Raw genomic sequence first — 24,625 nt, forward strand, 5'->3', positions numbered from 1 at the left:
TTTCTGTTTCTTCCATAGAGGGGAATAATTTCCTTTTGAGAGAGGGTTACTACACTTGGTGAAGGTCACTTCCCAATAGCTACTTAAACCCTCGGCATTAACTGAACTGTTTATAGGAACACAAGTTCTAGTTATTCATATTTCAGGCAAAAATGTTTTTTATTTCAAATTTTGGTGACAAAAGCATTTTTAAATACAAGGAGGAGTAGTGAAGGGAAAATTTGTCTCAATGCCAGGAAAATCTAAGATCTAGTCTCTCAATTCCTTAGGCAGCCTTGTCACTTTAAGTTGCTGAGGTGCAAGGGTAGAGGGAGTGTCCTTGTCTAAAAGGGAGTTACATATGCTAATCAAACAAAAGTTATATTCCCTATATCTATCACCTACATACTGGTAGACCAGGAGAATATTGCACAGGCCTAAAGTATAGGTCCAAAAATATCATCCCTAGTCAATGAACTCCAGTAGCTCTCTGTCACCTCCACAATCAAATTCAGATTCTTTGGCATTCAAAGCCCTTTTTCATCTGCCCCATTATACCACCCAACTTTTCAGTTTTCTTACTCCTTTCTTTCCAATAATAAATCTGCAGCACCTCCTTACTTGCTGTTCTTAGAATAACATATTCCATCTCCTGACTCAAGGCATTTTTACTGGCAGCCTATAGCTTAAATTCTCTCCTAACTTCACTGACTTCCTTCACGTCCCAGATAAAATAAGTGCACTTTCTGTAAGAAACAAAAGCAAAAACAAAACATTCTTATTCTTCCCTAATCTTTGTGTCTTCCCCCGGAGAGTACCCTCCATTTTTTTCTGTCTGTAAATTGTATGTAAATACTTGTTTGCATATTTCTCCCCTCCCCCAGTAGACTATGAGTTCTTTGAGAGCAAGGACTATTTTTTGCCTCTCTTTTAATCTCCAGTGTTTAGCACAGTATATATGGTAGCCAATCAACAAATGTCTATTGATTAAGCTTACATAAATTGTAGCAAAGATTCATGGGTCAGGCAAAAGAAAAATTTGTGTGAACTTGAGTTCCCTCATAAAAAAAAGTGGCAGCACTGCCCCATGTGGACTTCTAATGTTGTTTCTTGCCTTTCCAACATATGAGTTTAAGGAATTAATCTATGGTTCATAAAGGTCTGGGTCTAAATTTCAGCATTAACACTTATTAGCTATGTATACTCAGGTAAGTCACTTCATCTTGCAGACTTTCTTCACCTCTAAAAGGAAAATAATAAAGACTTTTAACTATTTGCTTCAGTGGATTATTTTAAAGGTGAAATGAGATTAATGTAGATGAAAATTTTAATAAGATTGTAAGCTACCAGTAATATTATGAAGGGCCAATACAAGTATATTGTTACTATCTTTCAAGATGTTTATCACTGGTTTAGATAATGCCATTTCCCACATTTATATTAAGCGCTGTTCAGACCATATTGTTCCCTGGCCCAAGAAAATTCGTTGGTTTTGTCTTTATTATAAAATGCAAATTTTGCTGTGTGACTTTTAAACTCCTCTAAAATACCTAGATAATTTCCAAGTTCATAGAAAACTATGCTTTTATACTAATTGACTTTCTTGATGTTCCCCATAGATGGTAATCAGTTTCCAATCCTTGCTCTTTCCATAGGTTCTTCCCCATGACTACAAAACATTCTTTTTTCAAATGCATCTTTGAAGGTGTAGCTTCTTTCCAATGTGAGCTTAAGTAAGAATCTGTAAGAAGTCTATCCTGACCCATCCTATTGTTAATACATTACATACCCAGGGAATTAATCTGTGTATATTTCATTCTTTCTTTCTTGAAACATGTTGCTTGTCCCCAGTAGAATTTCAGCTGTTGGAGGGCAATGGACTTCATATTTGTCTGTGGATTGTTATCACTTGCACATAATAGGGATTTAAGTAAACTGTTGGAGGAAAGGACAAGTGAATCAATCAATAAATAGATGTCATGCTTGTGATTTTTGATGATACAATAAATCTGATAAGGATATCAAAAATTTTCAATGGCAGTACTAGGATTTTTAAAGCTCATGTGAAACTAAAATAGTGAGCGAAATTAATTACATGAAATAAATAGTATCAAATGTAAAATCTTAATGTATGATTTAAAAATATTTTTTAAAATGATACAATACAGAGAGTCAAATAAAAGTACTAAAGGAACTGATAATGTAAACACTGTCACTAAAATTTTTAATAATTACAGAGCCAAGAGCAAGGAAATCATATGTCCATTCTACTCTGAAATGTTCAGGCCACATCAGGATTATTTCATGGCATTTTGGGGGGTGCTTTATGAAGGATAACAGAAAAAATGAAGAGAATCCAGAGAATAGTAAGCAGAATAATGAAAGGCCAATAGATAATGTCATATTAACTTTTTTTTTTAACCTGGAGAAGAGAATGCTTAGGGCTGATCCCTTTACTTTGCATCAACTCTCCTGCCTGATTTCAACTCCCTGGAACAATATGGCACCACATGGCTTCCCTCTTTCTCTTCCTTTCCTTCTTTTGTCTTTTTTCTCCCCCATTAGACTTGAGAGCACAGACTATATATCCTTTTATTAGTTGTATTCTCAGAGCTTAGCACAGTGTTTGGCACTTAGGTGATTACTGTTTATTTTTTAAATTATTTTAAATAAAGTGCAAATTTTAGTGGTCCCATTTGGGGTTTTCTCAGTACATATTATTGAAGTAGTTTGCCATTTACTAGTTCACCTCATTTTACAGATAAGGAAACTGAGGCAAACAGTGTTAAGTAATTTGCCCAGGGTCACACAAGTAGTAAGTATTTGATGCCAGATTTTTAACTCAGAAAAATGAGCCTTCCTCACAGGCCTGGTGCTCTGTACCACCTAGCTGCCCATACTAGGTGATGAATTATTGTTTATTAGATTTCTTGGATCAGTTGATATGATAGCTCTGTCTAGTGAAAAATGGATTCAATTTCCTTTTCATGGTCTAGGTGGAAGAGTTAAAATCATTGTGTGTACTTGTCCAGAGCAAAGTTTGGGCTTATTACATGGAAAATTAGAGGTATCTTGAAATGGAATATTTTGTCCCAGCTGGTAATATTTTCTTTCCTTACTGAAGGCATTTAAGCAAAGTCTAGATGACCACTTGCTGTGATTTGAAGTGAGAATTCTTGTTCAGGGATAGGATACACTAGATGACGCCTGAGGTTATTTCCAGCACTATGATTCTGTGACTCTAAGGTATAAATTTGGAATGAAAATAGAAACAGCAGTTACTCCATCAGGATTATGGTTAAATAAGCATTATATTAACCATAAAGTTCCCTATACATCTGAACTCTTCTTGTACATAATTATACATTTATTCCTAAGAACATGACTTACACATTCATAATAAACTACTTGTTACAGAATAATCATGTTAATTTTGAATGGCAAAAATAACCTATTACATTTAACAAATGGCAACCAAAAATAGTAAATCAAACAATTGACTGTCTGGGGATATTTTATTTTTGGATAAAGATTTTCACTTTTTTACAGATTATTTATATATATGTATACATTAAATGTAGAGAACATTTGAATGTTCTCTAATTCTGACACTGATGAGAAAGCTTCTCAAAGAGATTGAGCCTCTTTTTGACAGAGATAATTCCAAAAGCAATAAAATGAAAACATTTCCAAGTACATCCTGTTAACCATTAATTCTTCAAGTTTGAAGAAGTCTAGTGATATCTTGAGGTGATATCTTAACTAACTCATGAATTGGATTTAAGTAAGGCAGACTTGGTCAAAGTTGTCATCCTCCCACTTTCTTTCAGTTGTAGAACTCCAGTGGCAAGAAAAAAGTCAAGACCACTGGCTGTGACCCAGGCTGGAGTGGATAACCTTCATGTCTTGGATATCTGACCAAGCTCTAAGAACTCCAAAGAACATTTGTCACATCCCTTCACAACTGTCAAAACAAATTGTTCTTGTCCACCCATTTCACCGAAGGATATCTTCACATGTTTGTGCTTGACATACCCCTAATGCCCCAATAGATTTAGGCCTGAAACTTAGCATCTACCTTATTTAGCCTGTCTGCCAAGACAGTTATATCAGAGTTTGGACACTGGACATGCTACAGATTATTGGAGCCACAGGTGAGAGTTGGGTGACAAGTGGACACCAACAGAGGATGAGCAGCCCTGAAAAGGGTGCTAGTCCAAATATATATCATCAGTCTCAACTACTTGCTTTAATTCCAAAAGACTATTAATATCTAGTCATTGAAAAGGGAAAGAAAACATGTTCTCTTACTTCAATGATATTATTAAAGAGAAATTATGACTCCAAGGAAAGGAAATGTGACCTGCAGGAGAACAGTTTAGTAGAGTTGTAAGTATCCTCACAGGATAAGAAAACTGCTATCAGAGGAAGGAATCATTCATTAGACATTGCTCTGTGTAGATCAGTGGAAAGAGCATTGGAATTGGAGCCAAGAAAGAATAGTATATGTACAAAATCAACAAAGCTCCAGTCAGAAAACCCAGGATAAAATACTGTCTCCACCTCTTTCTACCCATCTGATGTTAGCCAAGTTACAACACATAAGACATTAAGATCCGATATTCATAAAATAAGGACACTAGACTACAACTAGATAAAACTTTAAATAACTTCCAGCCAGCTCTAAATCCTATTATCAGAAATAATTAATCTATTATTCATTAGACCTAAGTTTGAGATTCATCTCTGCCATTTATTTGCTTTGTAAACTTTGAAAAGTTATTTAATATCTCCCTTGGATTTCTTCTCTGCATAATGGAAATAATCATAATACTCTTGAAAATGATAGGATTGTGGTAAGCATCGAATGATATACGTATATATACAAAGAATGAAATAAATGCAATAGATATAATGACAGAGAACGATCATGTCTTTGTTGGGTCCATCTTTTCTGATGTATAAGGATTTCATTTGTTCTATTCAAGAATAAGAAAGTATCTATATATTCCCAATAATAGATAACTATCCTTCACAGACTAGGTAAAACTCAGCAGTGGTGATAATATTGTTTAACCTAGGCCATTTTTTCACTACAAAGTATTTTAATCTTTTGCCAACATTTTCATGTATAGAATGAAGACAGTATTTTGCTAATTACAACAGCCTAATGAGATATTTTTCCACCAAATTTAAGTAATTCCCTAATGTCCAGCTCTGATATCTCATCAATTCATGGAGGTGGTCTTAGATTTATACAATATATTATTATGTTTGTTGTTTTTTTTACTTGCTTCAATCATAACCAACTTTCAAAAAAATATTTATTTATTTATTTTTAGTTTTCAACATTCATTTCCACAAGATTTTGGGTTCCACATTTCTACCTGTCTTTCCCTTCCCCCTACCCCAGACACCATGCATTCTGATTACCCCTTCCACCAATCTGCCCTCCATTCTATAACACCCCACCTTTCCCTTATCTTCATCTTCTCTCTTTTCTTGTAGGACAAGATAGATTTCTATATCCCATTACCTGTATTTCTTATTTCCCAGCTGCATACAAAAACAATTCTCAACATTTGTTCTTAAAAGTTTGAGTTCCTACTTCTCTTCCTTCCTCCTTCCCCACCCATCTCCACTGAGAAGGCAAGCAATTGAATTTAGGCTATGCATGTATAGTTATGCAAAAGACTTCCATAATAGTTACGTTGTGAAAGAGTAACTATATTTCCCTCCATCTTATCCTGGCCCCCACTGATTCTATTCTCTCTTTTGACCTTGTCCCTTCCCCAAAGTGTTTACTTCATATTACTCCCTCCTCCCATTTGCCCTCCCTTCTATTATCCCCCCATACCCCACTCATCCCCTTCTATCCTACTTTCCTGTAGTGCAAAATAGATTTTCTTACCAAATGGAGGGTGCATGTTATTCCCTTCTCAAGTCAAATGTGATGAGAGTAAGCTTCACTTTTTCCCTCTCACCTCCCCCCTTTTCCCCTCCACTGAAGAAAAGTTTTCTTGCCTCTTTTTATGAGATAATTTGCCCCATTCCATTTCTCCCCTTGTCCTTTCAATATATTTCTCTGTCACCCCTTCATTTTATTGTTTTACGTATCAAACCTTCCTATTAAACTCATCCCATGCCTTCTGTTTATATGTGTATAATCCCTGCAACTACTCAAATATTGAGAAAAATTTCAAGAGTTATAGATATTATCTTTCCATGTAGGAATATAAACAGTTCAACTTTAGTAAGTCCCCTATGACTTTTATTTCTTGTTTACCTTTACATACCTCTTTTGATTCTTGTTTTTGAAAGTCAAATTATCTGTTCAGCTCTGATCTTTTGATCAAGAATGCTTGAAAGTCCTCTATTTCATTGAATGCCCATTTTCCCCTGAATTATTATACTCAGTTTTGCTGGGGAGGAAATTCTTGGTTCTGATCCTAGTTCCTTTGATCTCTGGAATATCATATTACAAGCTCTACAATCCCTTAATGTAGAAGCTGCTATATTGTGTGTTATCCTGATCATATTTCCATAATATTCTAATTGTTTCTTTCTGGTTGCTTGGAATATTTTCTCCCTGACCTGGGAACTCTGGAATTTGACTCCAATATTACTAGAAAATTTTCTTCTCGTATATCTTTTAGGAGGTGATTGCTGGAGTCTTTCAATATTTATTTTTCACTCTGGGTCTAGAAAACCAGGATAGTTTTGCTTGATAATTTCATGATGTCTAAACTCTTTTTTGATCATGACTTTTAGGTAGTCCCATTATTTTTTAAATTGTCTCTCTGGATCTATTTTCCAGGTCAGTTATTTTTCCAATGATATATTTCTCATTATCTTCTATTTTTTCATTCTTTTGATTTTGTTTTGTAATTCCTTGGTTTCTCATAAGATCATTAGATTCCATAAGCTCCATTCTAATTTTTAAAGAATTATTTTCTTCAGTAAGATTTTGAATTTCCTTTTCCTTGTGGCTAATTATGCTTTTTAAAGCATTCTTCTCTTCATTGACTTTTTGGACCTCTTTTGCCATTTGGGTTTCTCTATTTTTTAGAATGTTATTTTTTTCAGCATTTTTCTGGATCTCCTTTAGCAAGCTGTTGACTTGCTTTTCACAATTTTCTTTCATTTCTCTCATTTCTCTTCCCAATTTTTCCTCCTCCTCTCTTTACCTTGATTTTCAAAGTCCTTTTTGATCTTGCCCATGTCCTGAGACCACTGCCTATTTTTTGGAGATTTTGCATATAGAAGCCTTGACTTTTATGTCTTCCTCTGATGATATGCTTTGTTCTTCCTCACAGAAAAGGATGGAAGAAAATACCTGTTCACCAAGAAAGTAACCTTCAACAGTCTTATTTTTTTTTCCATTTTTTTTTTATCATTTCCCCTGCCTGTTACTTGACTTCTAAATCCTTTGTCAAGTGGAGGGTTACTTTAGGTACCTGTAAGTTCTCAGTTTCTCCAAGGTGGCACAATCCAGGAGTAAACTCCTCTCCTGACCTGCACTGTGGTTTGGAAGCAACCACAAGCTTTTCTGTCTAGGGTCTGTGAGTAGAATTCCCTCTCCAGAGCCTCCATCAGCCCCAGCACTCTTCCTCACTCCACAGCTACCACTCAGGACTGAAAGCAAGATCAGCTGCTCGATTTCCCAAGGTTCTCTATATGGAGGGCTCCAAAAATGGATACTGTGCCACAATGGATATCACTGCCTTGGAGCTGGACTAGGGCCATAACCTCCTCCCTTCTCACACAGGTGAAAGTGTTTTCTCACCAAACCTTTGAAGCTGGCTTTGGTGTTTACAGGTTGAGAAACCTGGAATCCACATCTGCTGCCCATGATTCTGCACCCTGAACCTTGCTCCAGTCCTGTCCCTGCCATACCACATGGCCAAGGCTGGTCTGTGCTCCACTCTGAGTCTGGTGCAATAGATCTTTCCTGATGGTCTTTCAAGCTGTCTTGGGCTGGAAGCTCTCTCACTCTGTTGTTTTATAGCATCTACTTCTCTAGAATTTGTTTATAGTCATTTTTTACAGGCATTTTATGGTGGTAGAGCTAAAGCAGTTCCATCCTTCTATTCCACTGTCTTGGCTCCACCCCACATTCAACTCTTTATGATGCCATTTGACATTTTCTGATCCTGAAGTGGTTGGCCCTTTTCTTTTCCAGATCATTTTGTAGTTGAAGAAATACAGGCAAACAGGGTTAACTGCCTAGTCCAGGGTAATATAACTCATAAGGGTATGAGGACCAATTTGAACTCAGATATTTCTGACTCTAGGCCTGGCACTCTAAGCACTGAACTAATTAGCTGCTTTTTATAACAGCAATGTACAAATTCTTGCCACTGTGACCATGATATGACATGCCAGTCTTCCATCATGGGCCAAGAAATAGATTTTATGGCCCTTACCTAACCAAAATCTTAGTAAAGATTGAACAGGTTCATCATGTGATTGGCTTCATGGTGATACAATGTTTTCAGTCTTAACAACTTACGTACACCATTTACTGAGGTGAAAAGTGATTGCAAATCTATATTACTGGGAATATTCACATCAATGAAGTCACGACCTCATCAAACAATGAATATAAAACATTTTATTTATCTAGATCCATATCCTCAAAACATATAAGATACTAATGCTAGAATTAAGAACGTTCTATAGCTTAAACCCTTATTGTGTCAAATATTGTATGTAATAGATTAGGATGATGATATCCTCTTAATCAAAATAATGGACCAATAATTCTTTTTTTTTAATTAAATTTATTTGTTTAATTTTAACATTCATTTTCACAAAATTTTGGGTTACAAATTTTCTCCCCTTTTATCCCCTCCCTCCCCAAACACCAAGCATTCTAATTGACCCTATGACCAATCTGCTCTCTCTTTTGTCATCCCTCTCTGCCCTTGTCTCTGTCCTCTCTTTTGTCCTGTAGGGCCAGATAGCTTTCTATACCCCTTTACCTGTATTTCTTATTTCCTAGTGGCAAGAACATTACTCGACAGTTGATCCTAACACTTTGAGTTCCAACTTCTTTACCTCCCTCCCTCTCCACCCCTTCCCTTTGGAAGGCAAGCAATTCAATATAGGCCAAATCTGTGTAGTTTTGCAAATGACTTTCGTAATAGTTGTGTTGTATAGGACTAACTATATTTCCCTCCATCCTATCCTGTCCCCCATTACTTCTATTCTCTTTTGATCCTATCCCTCCCCATGAGTGTCGACCTTGAATTGCATTCTCCTCCCATGCCCTCCCTTCTGTCATCCCCCTCACCCTGCTTGTCCCCTTGTCCCCCACTTTCCTGTATTGTGAGATAGGTTTTCCTACCAAAATGAGTGTGCATTTTATTCTTTCCTTTAGTGGAATGTGATGAGAGTAGACTTCATGTTTTTCTCTCACCTCCCCTCTTTATCCTTCCACTAATGAGTCTTTTGCTTGCCTCTTTTGTGAGAGATAATTTGCCCCATTCAATTTCTCCCTTTCTCCTCCCAGTATCTTTCTCTCTCACTGCTTGATTTCATTTTTTTTTTAAGATATGATCCCATCCTCTTCAATTCACTCTGTGTACTCTGTCTCTATGTATGTGTGCGTGTGTACATGTGTGTGTGTGTAATCCCACCCAGTACCCAGATACTGAAATGTTTCAAGAGTTACAAATATTGTCTTTCCATGTAGGAATGTAAACAGTTCAACTTTAGTAAGTCCCTTATGACTTCTCTTTGCTGTTCACCTTTTCACGCTTCTCTTCATTCTTGTGTCTGAAAGTCAAATTTTCTTTTCAGCTCTGATCTTTTCATCAAGAATGCTTGACAATCCTCTATTTCATTGAAAGACCAATTTTTACCTTGAAGTATTATACTCAGTTTTGCTGGGTAGGTGATTCTTGGTTTTAGTCCTAGTTCCTTTGACTTCTGGAATATCCTGTCCCCTGCCCTTCGATCCCTTAATGTAGAGGCTGCTAGATCTTGTGTTATCCTGATTGCATTTCCACAAAACTTGAATTGTTTCTTTCCAGCTGCTTGCAATATTTTCTCCTTGACCTGGGAACTCTGAAATTTGGCCACAATGTTCCTAGGAGCTTCTCTTTTTGGATCTCTTTCAAGGCGGTGTTCTGTGGATTCCTTGAATATTTATTTTGCCCTCTGGTTCTAGAATCTCACGGCAGTTTTCCTTGATAATTTCATGAAAGATGATGTCTAGACTCTTTTTTTGAGCATGGCTTTCAGGTAATCCCATAATTTTTAAATTGTCTCTCCTGAATCTATTTTCCAGGTCAGTTGTTTTTCCAATGAGATATTTCACATTATCTTCCATTTTTCCATTCTTCTGGCTTTGTTCTGTGATTTCTTGCTTTCTCATAAAGTCCTTAGCCTCTATCTGTGCCATTCTAATTTTGAAAGAACTATTTTCTTCAGTGAGCTTTTGAATCTCCTTTTCCGTTTGGCTAATTTTGCTTTTGAAAGCATTCTTCTCCTCATTGGCTTTTTGAACCTCTTTTGCCAATTGAGTTAGGCTAGTTTTCAAGGTGTTATTTTCTTCAACATTTTTTTAGGTCTCTTTTGGCAGGGAGCTGATCTGCTGTTGATGCTTTGACTTCATGTCTCTCATTTCTCTTCCAAGCTTTTCCTCCACCTCTCTAACTTGATTTTCAAAATTCTTTTTGAGCTCTTCCATGGCCTGAGCCCATTGGGTGGGCTGGGACACAGAAGCCTTGCCTTCTGTGTCTTTGCCTGATGGTAAGCGTTGTTCTTCCTCATCAGAAAGGCAGGGAGGAAATGCCTGTTCACCAAGAAAGTAACCTTCTATAGTCTTATTTCTTTTCCCTTTTCTGGGAATTTTCCCAGCCAGTGACTTGACCTCTGAATATTCTCCTCACACCCACCTCTCCTCCTGATCCTCCCAGCCAGCGTTTGGGGTCTGAGATTCAAATGCTGCTTCCAGCCTCAGGGCTTTTTGCAGGGGCAGGGCTGCTATTCAGTGTGATATTAAGTTCAGATGCTCAGATTGGGGCAGGGCCACCTCTCAGGCTCAGTTCCCTCAGGGAGTTTATGCACAGACCTTCAACAATGGATCCAGGCTCCTGCCTGGTTGGGGAGCCCTGGTCTGCCGCCGCCCCTCAACTTCTACCTCCCGGGGGGCCTGAGTTATGGGGGCACCCCACTCCCCTCTCGACCTGCCAAAGAGACTCTCTTACCGACCCCCGTCACCTGTGGGTGGAGGGACTTGTGCGGCCGCTGGAGATACCATCCCTGAAGCCTGCTCGGATCTGCTTTTCTTGGTGTCATGGCCGCTACAGGTCTGGACCATTATTTCTTGATAGATATTTCCCCAAAATTTCACCTTTTTTGATTTTTTTTTTATAAATGACATACAGAAATAAACAATTTTATTTTTCACCTTATTTTGTCTTACCAAAGGAAGACAATACTATTTATGCACTGTTTGCTTTGAAAATGAAAATTTATTGTAATATTGATCCTTAGTTGTTATGGTAAAATATTGTCTTAAAGTCATGGAATTTGCCTTTTTATAATCCTCAATCATCCACATAGGTCTTAGTTTGCTAAAAAGCATGGTAAATTAATCACTGTATTTGACACCTCTGCCTACCTATTTAAGGTAACAGCTGAATAATTTTGCTGAAAAAATGTAAAAATTTTCAAAACTGTGCATGTGTTTCATTTTGGCAGACACTTTTATTAGTAAGACACCAAGACAGAAGGCTGAGAAAAGACATACTATAATAAGCAAAACTGAGAATAAAGATGGAGATGATTGAGGGAAGAGAAGATGCAGAGAACTGGAAACATATGATGGATGATAAATTCATAGTTGATTAGCAATCTAAATCAATAAATTCTTCCTCACACAAGAGAATTTTTAAAAGTCATGTTGTATCAATAACAAATCCAATCTTTCTACTTCCAATGCCATCAATTCATAGCCCATGTTTGTTAGCATATCTTCTCTAATGGTGTTAAATCAAGAATCATTCTTTCAGCAGACATGGATTCCAGAATGATTATATTATGTTTTTACTATGATTCCAGCACTATTTTAATTTTTCTATAGAAAAATAATTATCAGTCTATTGCCCCTACTATCCCCCTCCCCACCACCAAATGTTTTAAACTTAATATTTCCCCTCTTTGCCCCCCCAAAAATTTACCTATCCAGATCTGATATTTAACTGCCAATTAAATTTCCATGCAAGATACAGATAAGTGAATATAAACAACAAAACAGAAATAACATCCCTAAAGAAAAGAGATTAAAGAAAATATAAAAGAATTCCCACAGACTTTAAATAGAAAAGTTTAAATGACCTCTGAATTCCCAGGGGAATTTGTTTTAAGGAAATATTCTATAGGAATAGTTTTAGGAACATATTTTGCTATAGCATTCTATTTAGGGGCAGAGCATCAAGACAAAATGCTAACATTTGGCATCATCTTTTGCCTTAGCATTAGAAAAAAAATGGAGGGGAAGTTTTAAAAAAAAAGTTATGGAATTTACCTTCAACTGGAATGGTTTCTTATGATAGTTATAAAGTTCCATTACAAGGCACCTTTTCTCATGTAATTTTTATATATAAGGAGATGTTCGTTTCATGATCTTCAAAATAATAATATGACCTTCAAGTCTTTTTTTGTTATATCATTTATCCATTGATACCTTGGTCAATCACATTGATTGTATCACTGGAAAAGGCTAATATTAGGAAAAGTTTTAACAATCCATAACATTGACAAATGTGTTTTATGACTAGATAAATGATTATGCCCAATTTTTTTTGAATGCAATCATCAGATATAGGAGAACTCAATCCTTTCTGTTTTGGAAGACTAGCAATGCCTGGGATGGAGACAATAGTCTCAGGGGGAAAAGCGGAAAACAAAACTGAATAGACATAATAGAAATTCATGAACATTTTGAGGACACAGGCAATGTGTGAACTGTCAAGTGTAGAAGGAATTACAAAATAAACAGAATGCACCATGCTACTGTTATTTCAGTGTTAGAAACAATAAATTGAGGCTTTCCAAATGAAAATTTAAAAATTCAAATTCTATCCAGGTAAGTGATCAGTCAGAATATGAAATTATGCACACAGAAAGTTACCAATCTGAACAACAATATGCTTCAGACTTTTTCTTTGAGAAACAGTAAAATCTATATTCTTGGAATTGTGTCATCTTAGAAGGCAGAGGTCTGTACCTGATCTAGTAAATCCAAAGGTAGAAGTAAGGATCAAGGATCCATTCCAAAGACTTGACAGAACTGATGGCATTGATCCAAAATATACTGATAGTTAACAGCTATGGAAAAGCAGTAGCATACATATTGGATAATTAAGACATCTATTAGAAATATCCATGTCAGTTTTAAGGTGGAAAAACAGAAATACAGTTTATATCATTCATTAGATTATTTTCATTAAAAGCATTTTAGACCCTCCCCAATCAGTGATATATATATATATATATATATATTTGTGTGTGCATGTATGTGTGTATGCATGTGTATATTCATTGTTATAAGTATTTGTTTGATACATGAGACATAAATCCCAAAGGATTATTAATGCTAGGCCTAGCACTGGGAAAATAAAATATGAAGTTCATATTTTATATCCTCTCAGCTTAACTCTCTGAACCCTCTTTTGGTCTAAACTCCCAAAACTTAGTAAGGTCATGCCAACTATTGCTGCCCTGGAGTCCCAGTTTGAATATCCCTTCCTCCAAAACAACTCTCTATTCCTGACAATGCTCCAAGTTCTGATATTTTCTCCCTTTCTCTATCTAAATATATCCTATGTTTTATTCCCTCAGGGTCCCGTTCATAATTACCTATCATGGGAAAATTATCTGCAAGGTCATGCTAAGATGTTTTTAGAAACCTGATAAATTTTCAGTGCTTTACTCCATAGGCATTTAAGTTTGAATCGTTGGCTTGATGATCACAATTCCTTTACCCTAATGGATGACTCTTTAAAAAGTGGAAATTCTGCCACTTCAATGGTCTTATGGGTTTGAGTGGGATATTTTAGGACCTTTTGTTCCTTCTATGCCCCCAGACACATTGTAACAAATTAGCAGGTATCAATGGAATTTATGTAGATTTGAATAACTCAGGGCCTTTCTGAAGATATGTGAAAATTTTAATTGTGAAGTTTTTAATTTTATACATATAATCACTGGACCTATGATTGCATTTACAAAGAGGACTCCAAAGAGGAAATTTTTTCATATCAAAGCAAGTTTGCACTTTGTATTCCTAGAGAATTGTCTAGGGCACTGAAATGACTTGTTTAGGTCACACAGCCAGTATACCTCAGAAACAATAATTGAATCCAGATCTTTGTCTCAATGCTGATTCTCTACACACTCTGACACTCTGCCCTTCCTTTCCACTAAAGCCAATTACCCAGCTAATTATGTAGTTAGTATTACTCCAATGTTAAAAATCTTTTATAGTGACATATAACCATCACAGTAGTAAATCTCATAATAGTTTCTTTGAGATAACATAAAAGTTGGAAACCTGTAACATGGAAGAAACTAGCACAAAAAAGAAATTCTGAGGATGACTAGCTATTACACGAGTATTGTCAACCATTGCTTCCCTGATTTCGGTTTGATTGCCTTTCAGGATGAGCAATTAAAATGAATCACCAACAATCACGAAACCTGATTATGGCTATCAACCATATTGCTGAAGAAAAAGCACCTGCTTCCTTGGGCAAGTGTTATCCAGCTGTATGCAGGGCTGGGACTTAATTGCCCCACAATTGTGATAGTGATTTAGAAGAGGTCCCATTCCTCCACCCCCTCTCCATCTAGGTCCCATCATTGGCAACACCAGTAATCATCAATAACAATCTTCTCTCCATTGAAGATAAGGTGATCTAACTGTGCTATTTATAAAATCATGATATTTATTCCTATATCTATACCTTTGCTCATGTTTATTCTTACATTTTTTACTTATTATATGTAAGATCTATATGAATACAACTTTTTTTAAATGTTAATGCATATTTTGATACTTTAAGATTTTTGTGATTTTGTTTTATAATTTTGATTTATAATATTTGCTCGGTTCCCTTGATTCACTGCTTTCTCACATTGAAATTTAAAGCAAAAAGATAATTTAACACCTTTTGTAGATATAAAAGTCCTCATTAGTGTGCTTTGTTCACTTTCCTGGACCCTCACTGTTGTTTTTGTTAACATGTTTGCAGACCTGTTTGACAAATAATATGCATTTTTTTATTGCTTTTGCCTTTGTATCCCTGCTGCTTAGCAAAAGTGTTTGGCATATAGTAGGTGTTTAAAATACTTAATTATTGCTATTTATAGTCCTAGTTATTCTAGTAATTACAGTAAGAAATCATTATTAGAATACTATTTGTTATAAAGAAGTTAATTTCCCTCCGTCAGTGAGCAGTTTAAGTTCAATAAAGACAACTCATATTTTCCCAAATGCAATTTAGCCCAATTCTGTATTCATACTCTATTCCAAAATCAGTTCATTTTTCTCTTGTGTAATATTTTTTTTCTAAAATAAAGTTCTTCATGGGTTGTAACTTATATTTGGTATTATATAAGTCTTTAGTTCATCATGTCTAGTGTGGTTGGTCAGATAAATGTTTAATTATGTTATGGATTTTAATAAAGAAGTTCTAAAATATTTTAAAGATCTACATAGCTAGAAAGAATGTCAATCGACCCTGGACAAAACTTCAAGTTGGATCCAAGTCCTCCTGGACTGGTTGTGGCTAGTGCAATTTACAGTCTGGTAGACAAGGGGAACCTTTTACAAATGCACCAAACTTGGGTAAGCAGACCTCATATCTTAAAACACACTAAAGCTAAGTGGGTCAGATAAGGATAAAAATGGGGGTTAGTTTAATTTATTCAGCATCAAAATCTTCAATTAATGAACTTAACAGTCACTCTAACTTTCTCCATGTGTCCCTTTCTCACCTCTCTTGAGTCCAGCAAGATTATATAAGAATTATTTGGGAACTCGTGCACCATCACTAAGAATGTCTTCATTTGTTTAAATCTTAGGCAATTCTTTCACCTTTAAATTGATGAACATTTTTTGAAAATAATGTTAATCTGCCAATGAGCTTGCTTAATGTATACAGTAGGTAAATGAATACAGTAATTTCTGTAATCAAAATTTCCAAGATTTCCAAGCTATCCTTTAAAATGTTGGTATGTACATGACAGGCATTTTCACCCTTAGGAGAGCCTTCACATTTCCATTTTGCTTTGCCAAATCTGTCATCCACAAATGCAGCTTTCCAAGATATGGCTCACTGTAGAAAGTCATCTCTGCCAGCCTATCTAAATTTTATGTTGTCATTGTGGATACCTGTGTATTGACCTTTATTGTCAAGATATAGTTATGGGAAAGTCTATAGGTCATGAGTGTCTACTTTGTTGCTTTTATTTGGTTAATGGAATACTTGGGATGCTTCAGAAAACAATCTCTTAGTGTTCATACCAGCACAGATTTCTTCCATAAATACCTAACTGATTTTATTTGTCCATAAGTTATCATCTGTAAAAGTCTTCTGGGCAATCTGGCTTTGGACTCAGATGATGGTCTGTGGGTGGATAGGCACTCCATGGGCTTCATTTATTAGGACATTTGTCTGGAATGGGTATTGAAAATGAATTGGGCTCAGAATCAAATAACAAGAAAATAACAGGTGATTGTATTTGGAATTGTATTTGGGAAATTGTATCGCATGACCACTTATCTTTAACTTCTCTGCAGCAAGTGCCCCTCATGTTAACGATGATATTCTCCCAATCAGGTAGAATGATAAAGTGGATAAATTATGGAATCTAAAGACAGAGAGCCCTGGTTCTGACTTTTACTACCAGTTTAACTTGAGGCAAGCCATTTGATCTCAATGTCCTTTAGGCAAGTCCCAAGGGGTTATCTGCTAATTCGTAGACTCATCATAGTCTGAATTGTTAAAATTTTCACATGAAAAGCCATATACTTTAAGAAGAAAATGTATTCTACATTTGTATCATAGGTTTGTAGATATAGACATGGAAGGGGAACTTTGAGGACACTCAATATACTCCTTGGATTTTATAGATTGAGGAAATTGAAGCTCAGAGATGTTAACTGACTTGTCTATGATAACACCTCAATTTTCAACCCTCAAATTTGTCTTATGTATTCATCATTATACTGGAGGTTTTTTTTTTTTTCACTCAGGTCATCAATATCTGTTAAATCCAATCACCTTTTAAAATTTTTCATTGTTGTTTATCTTTCTGAATTTGTGACAGGACTATTTTCTCTTTTTTATATAATTTCCTCCTTTATTCCCTGTAACTATTCTTGATTTCCAAATACTTTCCTAAGCACTCCTTAGTTTCCTATTATTGAACTGTCTAGCACCACAAAACCTAACATTCCCAAGGATTTATTCCTTGCCTCATATCTCATTTTCCTGCTTTTCTTGGACAATCTCATTTATTCTCATGACTTTTATCATCACTTCTATCGAGATGACCTTTGTGTCTCAATCTGCAGTCTGATTTCTCTTTCATGCTCAGATATCTAGTACCATATTTCTGACTTTTGATTTTTGGTAAAAAATAAATAATTTCACTGGGATATCAAATGTGACATTTCCAAAATTGATTTTTACCCCTAAACCTGCCTTTTCAGAACTTCCATCCTTCTAACGATATAACCATTCCCTCAGTAATCTGACTCAAAATTGTAGTGTAATTCTTATGCCTTTAATTAATCCCATGTGTTCAATTAGTTGTCATTTCCTGTAATTTTTCCTCGTCATATCTTTCTATATAATCTATTCCATTCTTATAGCCATCCTAATTAAAGCTCCAATTATCCTTTCTGAAAGTACAACTTTCCAAGAGTTGCCAATTTATAATTTCAATGGACAGGTCTTGTTATGCTGGCCTCTGTTAAAAAATAACAACAACAAATCTGGTTTTCTATTGCACAATTACTAAATTAAATCTTTGTAATGTGCCATTTAATATTCTCCCGAATCCAGTGCCAATTTTTAAATACAGTACTACTTTTTTAATTTCTATCTGCTTGCCAAATTAGAGTGAATGTTATCCTTAATCTTGTTCCATTCTCCATCTACCCTTTATATCTGAAGCATAATGTTCACTGCCTTCTGAAACTCATCTGCATCAAGAAGCAGATGTGTGCTGGAGAATGTCCGGACCTGCTCAAGAGAGCTGATTGTTAAATATTCAGTGTGATCATTTACACCTTAGACAGGGGCAAATGCTAAAAATATCAGGACTAAATGTATTTTTTTTAACTGTCAAGAGAAAAAAAAGTGAAGGAAAATTTTTTTTAACAGATTAAATTTTAAAATGTGTCATGCATACATTTCTCCCCCTATCAGCAGTTAAATATTTAATAGTGCCGCCTGGTCAAGACCAAGCTTATACATCAATTTTTTCATCGGGCTTACCTGATGCAGAGTTGATGGTGGTATTTCTTCAGGTTTTCTTAGAGTGCTTCACCAAAATCTATACTTCCCTCTGAAATTTTCTACTGAATACTATGCCTATTAATTTATATAGAGTGTTGCCATTTCCTTTTTACACTGTGCATTTTTTCCAGGAATGATCTGAGTAATTTTTTCTTTTTCTTTTTTATCCTCACCACCTAGAAATTTTAGCTTCTTGCTAAAAGTTACTTGTTGCATTTATCCCACTGTTTACCCTCGGCTACCTTTATGTGGCATGTAGATAACTGGCAGATAGATAGATAGATAGATAGATAGATAGATAGATAGATAGATGACAGATATACACAAATGTGTATATACATAAATATATATATATATACACATATATATACATATTTCCATATATAGATATAGATATAGATATATATTCTTTCAGGCTCCTTATACAGGATATTATTGACTTAAGGCTGTGCTATGGAATGATCAGGAAGTAAATATTTCCTTTAATTCGTTATATGTTTTTATCTTTACCTGCTTATTATAGAACCCAAATTCAAATCTAAAATCTTGTGGAGTTCTTTTGTGACACCTCTATCCAGAGAAATCTTATTCTGAAGTGATTGTTATCAGGATAAAGGAAATTATTTTTTAAATAGTGATTTGATACTTCCTGAAATCATAAATGATGAACGTCGATGCATATTTAAAATCATTAAGAAACAACAACAGCTAGCATTTATATGCCATTTTACAGTTTGCAAAGTGTTTTATGTGTATCATATCACAATCACTCTCTGATGTAGGCCCTATTATTATTCAAATTTTACAGATGAGGAAAATGGCACTGATGTAAATGAATTGTCCGGAGTTGTGTATCTATTAAATATCTCAGACAGGATTTGAACTCAGAGTCTTCCTGTATTCATGTCTAGCTAGTGTAAATCTAGAAACCAATAAGACATTGTGCTTGGTTTATATACAACTGCTGTACAATTCTTCCAGCAAAATATTCTTCATAGGCAAAGATGTATTTCTGAATATGATCCTTGGCTCATATATACATGTCTCTTGTCTTCAAAAATATTTGCATTTTTATAATATCACTTTTTCCCTAAAATTCAGTCATGACAATATTTTAACAAATATGATAGTACCTCAGAGTCCTCACAATTAGTATCTGAAGAAATTGTCCTACAATTTTGTTGTCGTCAAATTAAAAGCTCTGATAAATAAAACAACTAGTGTTGTACATCATATAGTGATTCTGTTACTGAACTACAGAAACACTAAGACCTCCTCAACTGATGGATAACATGAGCCAATCATAGCTCCACTTTTCATCATGTGATGGATTTTAGAGTGACTGCCAAACGTAATAGTAATTTAAGCTATCTAAATGCTATGAAAATGATAACAAGCATATAATTAAAATTTATTTTAATTTTTTTTACCCAGCACTCCATGTAAAGGGAAAATAAGAGTGCCTTTAGGATGAAACAAAATAGGATGATTTCCACAAGTACACCAGAACCATCTACTGAAACAAATGCATGATTCTTGGTGGTATCAATATTCATTTGTATTCTTACAATTCAGAGAGCTAAGTAATGTACACTATGAAATTCTAGAAATATTACTTCTCAGATTCTCTTAATTGATCAAGCATCTAAAATCCATTTCAAGTTGCCAAATAAAACGTAGATCACATTGTGTGAAATGTTGAAAGTTGTTGTGTTTCTACTCTAGAGGAATTTAATATCTGTTTTACTTGAATAGATCCACAAGCATTTTAGAAATGTGTGAAAATGTTATTGCATTTGGCTCATGGAAAATGTATTTTTAAAAATCATACAAATAATAAATATTTATTAGATGTCTTTTCAACACAAAGTAAGAAGAGCACACATTATTTACCTAGCTTTTATGCCATTAGACTCCAAGTAAGTTTTGTTTTTGTCCAGATATTCTATTTGAATTTGTAAATATGGTTTATTGTTTTTTGGAATATATGATGCTGCTGGATGTTTTACACATTTCTTTTAAACTTATTTCAGTAAGTACTTCCTCATTTAATTTTACGACTTTGCTAGTGGCTTTCATTAGAAATCATTATAGATATTACAATCCCACTTTTCATGTACTTGACTCCATTTTCATAGTTTGTCCCAAGGGGAAAAGTTAAAAATTCAATTCAGCCCATAAACAAATTACTGGAACATATCATTAGACTCTAGGCTTTTTCTGCCATTGAATCATATCATTCTTCTCAGTGATGCAAGTGGAAACATGCTTGGACTCAAAAACTAGAGATCACAGAATTGAAATTCTCATCTTTAGAATTTTGAAGCAGTTTAGAACAGGAGAAAGACTGCTAGATATGAAGATAAAACATGGGCTCAAATCCTGGCTCTGAGACAGATAGTGACTTTGGGCAAGACACTTAGCCTTTTCAAGACTCAGTTTTCCCATTTCAGTATATGGACATTTGACTAGATGAACTTTTAAACAATTTCCAATTGTAAATTTGTTAACCTATAATCATCTCCATTGCTATTAATCCAAGATCTTATTTTAAACGTTTATTTGGTAACTTATTTCCTACATTAACTTATTCCTATATTCCAATTAAATTATTCTTATAATTTTAGAGGTGATATGTGAATCAGAAATAGAAACTTTATAGTCTTAAATCATACCCTATGTAACAGCAAGAATGCTGGCATACAGAGGAGGGCCTGCTGTACAGGTTCTTAGATCTGCTTTTTTTGTCCATCAATCTTTTTATTATTATTATTATTATCATTATTATTATGTTTATGTTTATGTTTATGTTTATTTATTTTAAGTTTTCAACATTCATTTCCACAAAATTTTGAATTCCAAATTTTCTCCCCATCTCTCCCCTTCCCCACCCCATAATGCCTTGCATTCTGATTACCCCTTCCCCCGATATGCCCTCTCTTCTATCACACCCCTTGCTTCCTCATCCCCATCTTCTCTCTTTTCTTGTAGGGCAAGATCCATTTCTATACCCCATTACCTGTATTTCTTATCTCCAAGTTGTATGGAAAAACTATTTTCAACATTCATTCCTAGAACTTTGAGTTCCAGCTTCTCTCCCTTCCTCCCTCCCCACTCGTCTCCATTGAGAAGGAAACTCAATATAGGCTATATATGAATAGTTAGATCTGCTTTTCTAAAAGGAAAGCAACTTTTCAGGGGTCAGCAATCTACTTTAATCAAGCACATGTATCATTCCCTTAGTTCAGTGGAAAAAATCACCACTCTGAACTTCAGAGAAAATACAAATAGAGAAATAAAGATCAACAGACAGGGCTTCCAATGTCTGACCATAAGCAATACCTACATCACAGATCAACAGACAGATCCAACAGTCTGATCATTACATACATAGTTATCAGAGAGAGAAGCACGAACATGTGGGTTTTCAAAGCCAGGGGGTTCCTTGGTGGCTACCCAAAGACTCATCAGGCCCAACAAACATTTCTAATGAGTAAAGCACAAAACAAAACAAAACAAAACCTCATCTCAGAGCATATATATATATGTGTGTGTGTGTGTGTGTGTGTGTGTGTGTATGTATGTATGTATATATATACATACATTCATATATACATACATACATATATATATACATACACACATATACATATATATGTATATGTGTGTATATATATGTATATATATATACTTTTCAGAGCCAGAGATCATCACAGCAGTTGAGAACCAGTGTCTTATTAGAAATTAACAAATGGTGGGGGCCTTCCTACAAACAAATCTCTCCTAATCAAACTTCCCTTAATGGGCAGGTCCATTAATGGATAGGAAAGATCTTTAACTCTCATTAGCATTACACTCTACTCATTTCCATTTGAGTTGAGCCCTCTTAAAATTGCCAACTGTATACAGGCATTGCTGCCTATTTAGTATAAACAAAGGGAATCATTTTTATGCATATTAGAAAATTTGAGAGTGGAGATAGACACCAATATGTTGCTCATAGCTAAACCAGTAAGAGCCAAACAGAGAAAGAAAATTATACACCAATTTGCCTAATGAATAATTATACAGTAAGTTTACCTGAAATATTAGCTGAGAAATTACAACTTATCATGAGAAACTATACGAACACAATTAAAAAACATTTCTCACATAAATAAAGTCAGATCTAAATGACTGGAAAAAATATCAGTTGCTCATGAGTAGGCTGGGCTAATACAATAAAATGACAATTCTACCTAAATTAATTTACTTATTCAGTGTCATACCAAACACCAAAAATTATTTTATAGAGCTAGAAAAAAAATTCATCTGCAAAACAAAGGTCAAGAATATCAAAGGATTTAATGAAAAGAAATGCAAGAGAAAGTGACTTACCTGCAGCAGATATAGAACTGTATTACAAAGCATCAGTCATCAAATTGTTTGGTTTCTCACTAAGAAAAAGTGGTGGATCAGTGGAGGAGGTTAGGTACACAAGAAATAGTAGTCAATGACTATAATAATGTACTGTTTGATAAGTACAAAGATTCCAGCTTTTGGGAAAAGAACTCATTATTCACAAAAACTTTTGGGAAAACTGGAAAATAGAATGGCAGAAACTAGGCTTATATCAATATCTTACACCATATAGCAAGATAAGGTTGAAATGAGTACATGGTTTAGACATAAGGGGTGATACCATAAGTAAGTGAGGAGAGCAAGGGATAGTTTACCTGTAAGATCTATAGAGAAGGGGTGAATTTATGACCAAACAAGAGATAGAGAACATTGTGAAATGCAAAATGAATAATTTTTATTGCATTAACTTAAAAAAAAAGTTGGCACAAAAAAGCCAATGCAACCAAGATTAGAAGGTAAACAAAAATCTTGGAAACATTTTTTTACACCCAGTGTCTCTGATAAAGAACTCATTTCTCAGATATATAGAGAACTGAGTCAAATTTGTACTATTGCAAGTCATTGTCCAATTGAGAGTAGTCAAAGGATATAGGCAGTTTTCAGATGAAGAAACTAAAGCTGTCTATAGTCATATAAAAAAAAAAGCTCTAAATCACTATTGATTAGAGAAATGCAAATTAAAAGAACTCTGGGATACCACATCACACCTGTCAGAATGGCTATGACAAAATGGGAAAATGAGAAATGTTGGAGAAGATGTGGGGAAATTGCAACACTGACACATTATTGGTGGAGTTGTGAACTGATCCAACCATTCTCTAGAGCAATTTGGAGCTATGGCCAAAGGGCTATAAAATTGTGCCTATCCTTTTATCCAGCAATACCACTATTAGGCATGTATTCCAAAAATAGCATAAAAAAACGGGGAGAGGACACTGTAAGACATATAAACACAGTATCCAGAATGGCTTCTAGAACAGATTCACTCTTGATTTGGTCAAACAGGAAAGACGTTAAGAAAATGTTAATAATTTTACTTTATTCTAATCTAGTTTTCTCACAAGAGGATTCCTGATAATGGGAGCACAAAGTCCTAAAGCATCCCCTTACCCCTCTTCTTGCAGGGGGCCTTTGAGAAAGGGGGTCAATTACCCCTACATCTCTATGGGGTCAATCAAGACAGGCACAACTTGTGCTTCCCCTAAATTCCCTCGTCTCAATGGGGGCCAGTTGAGGCAAACACAGATTCCCCCTAAGCCTTGATGGAGGCTGATCAAGGCACGAACAGCATTCCAGCTTGTGCATTCAACCCTAAGGGTCCCCTCCAAGACTAGTGTGGGCCAATTGAGGCACACACAATATTTGTGCATTCCACCCTAAGGGTTTCCCATTCACTGTGTAGTGGTCACCTGTTTTATAGGCCAACAAAGAAGACATATTGGCAACAATAGCCTCACAAGTTGACATCACTTCATCCCTGAATCTCACTACACAGTCACAATGGATGTTTGTATCATTTATCATTATATAATGCTTCACAAGTATGTTGGAGATGTTTCGAATCATAACTTTGGGAACTCATATCTGTATCTGGGAACAGGAGATTGTTATAGCTCTGGATCCTGGGGACCTGAAATCTGAGAAATAATAAGAAATATTCACTTTAGACGCACTAAAATCCACCCTACGTATGCTACAATGCA

General features: G+C 35.2%; 1 long non-coding RNA gene across 1 annotated transcript in view; it reads right to left on the bottom strand.

Annotated features, from left to right (window-relative positions):
- LOC140510457 (uncharacterized) overlaps positions 1-24,625 on the bottom strand; it is a 53,667-nt gene that overhangs the window by 12,050 nt on the left and 16,992 nt on the right. The window contains exon 2 of the long non-coding RNA XR_011969235.1: positions 1,769-1,914. This is a non-coding gene — a long non-coding RNA (uncharacterized lncRNA). The remainder of the gene's footprint in view (positions 1-1,768; positions 1,915-24,625) is intronic.

The sequence above is a fragment of the Notamacropus eugenii genome, chromosome 6, assembly GCF_028372415.1.
Source record: "Notamacropus eugenii isolate mMacEug1 chromosome 6, mMacEug1.pri_v2, whole genome shotgun sequence".
NCBI classification, from domain to species: domain Eukaryota; kingdom Metazoa; phylum Chordata; class Mammalia; order Diprotodontia; family Macropodidae; genus Notamacropus; species Notamacropus eugenii.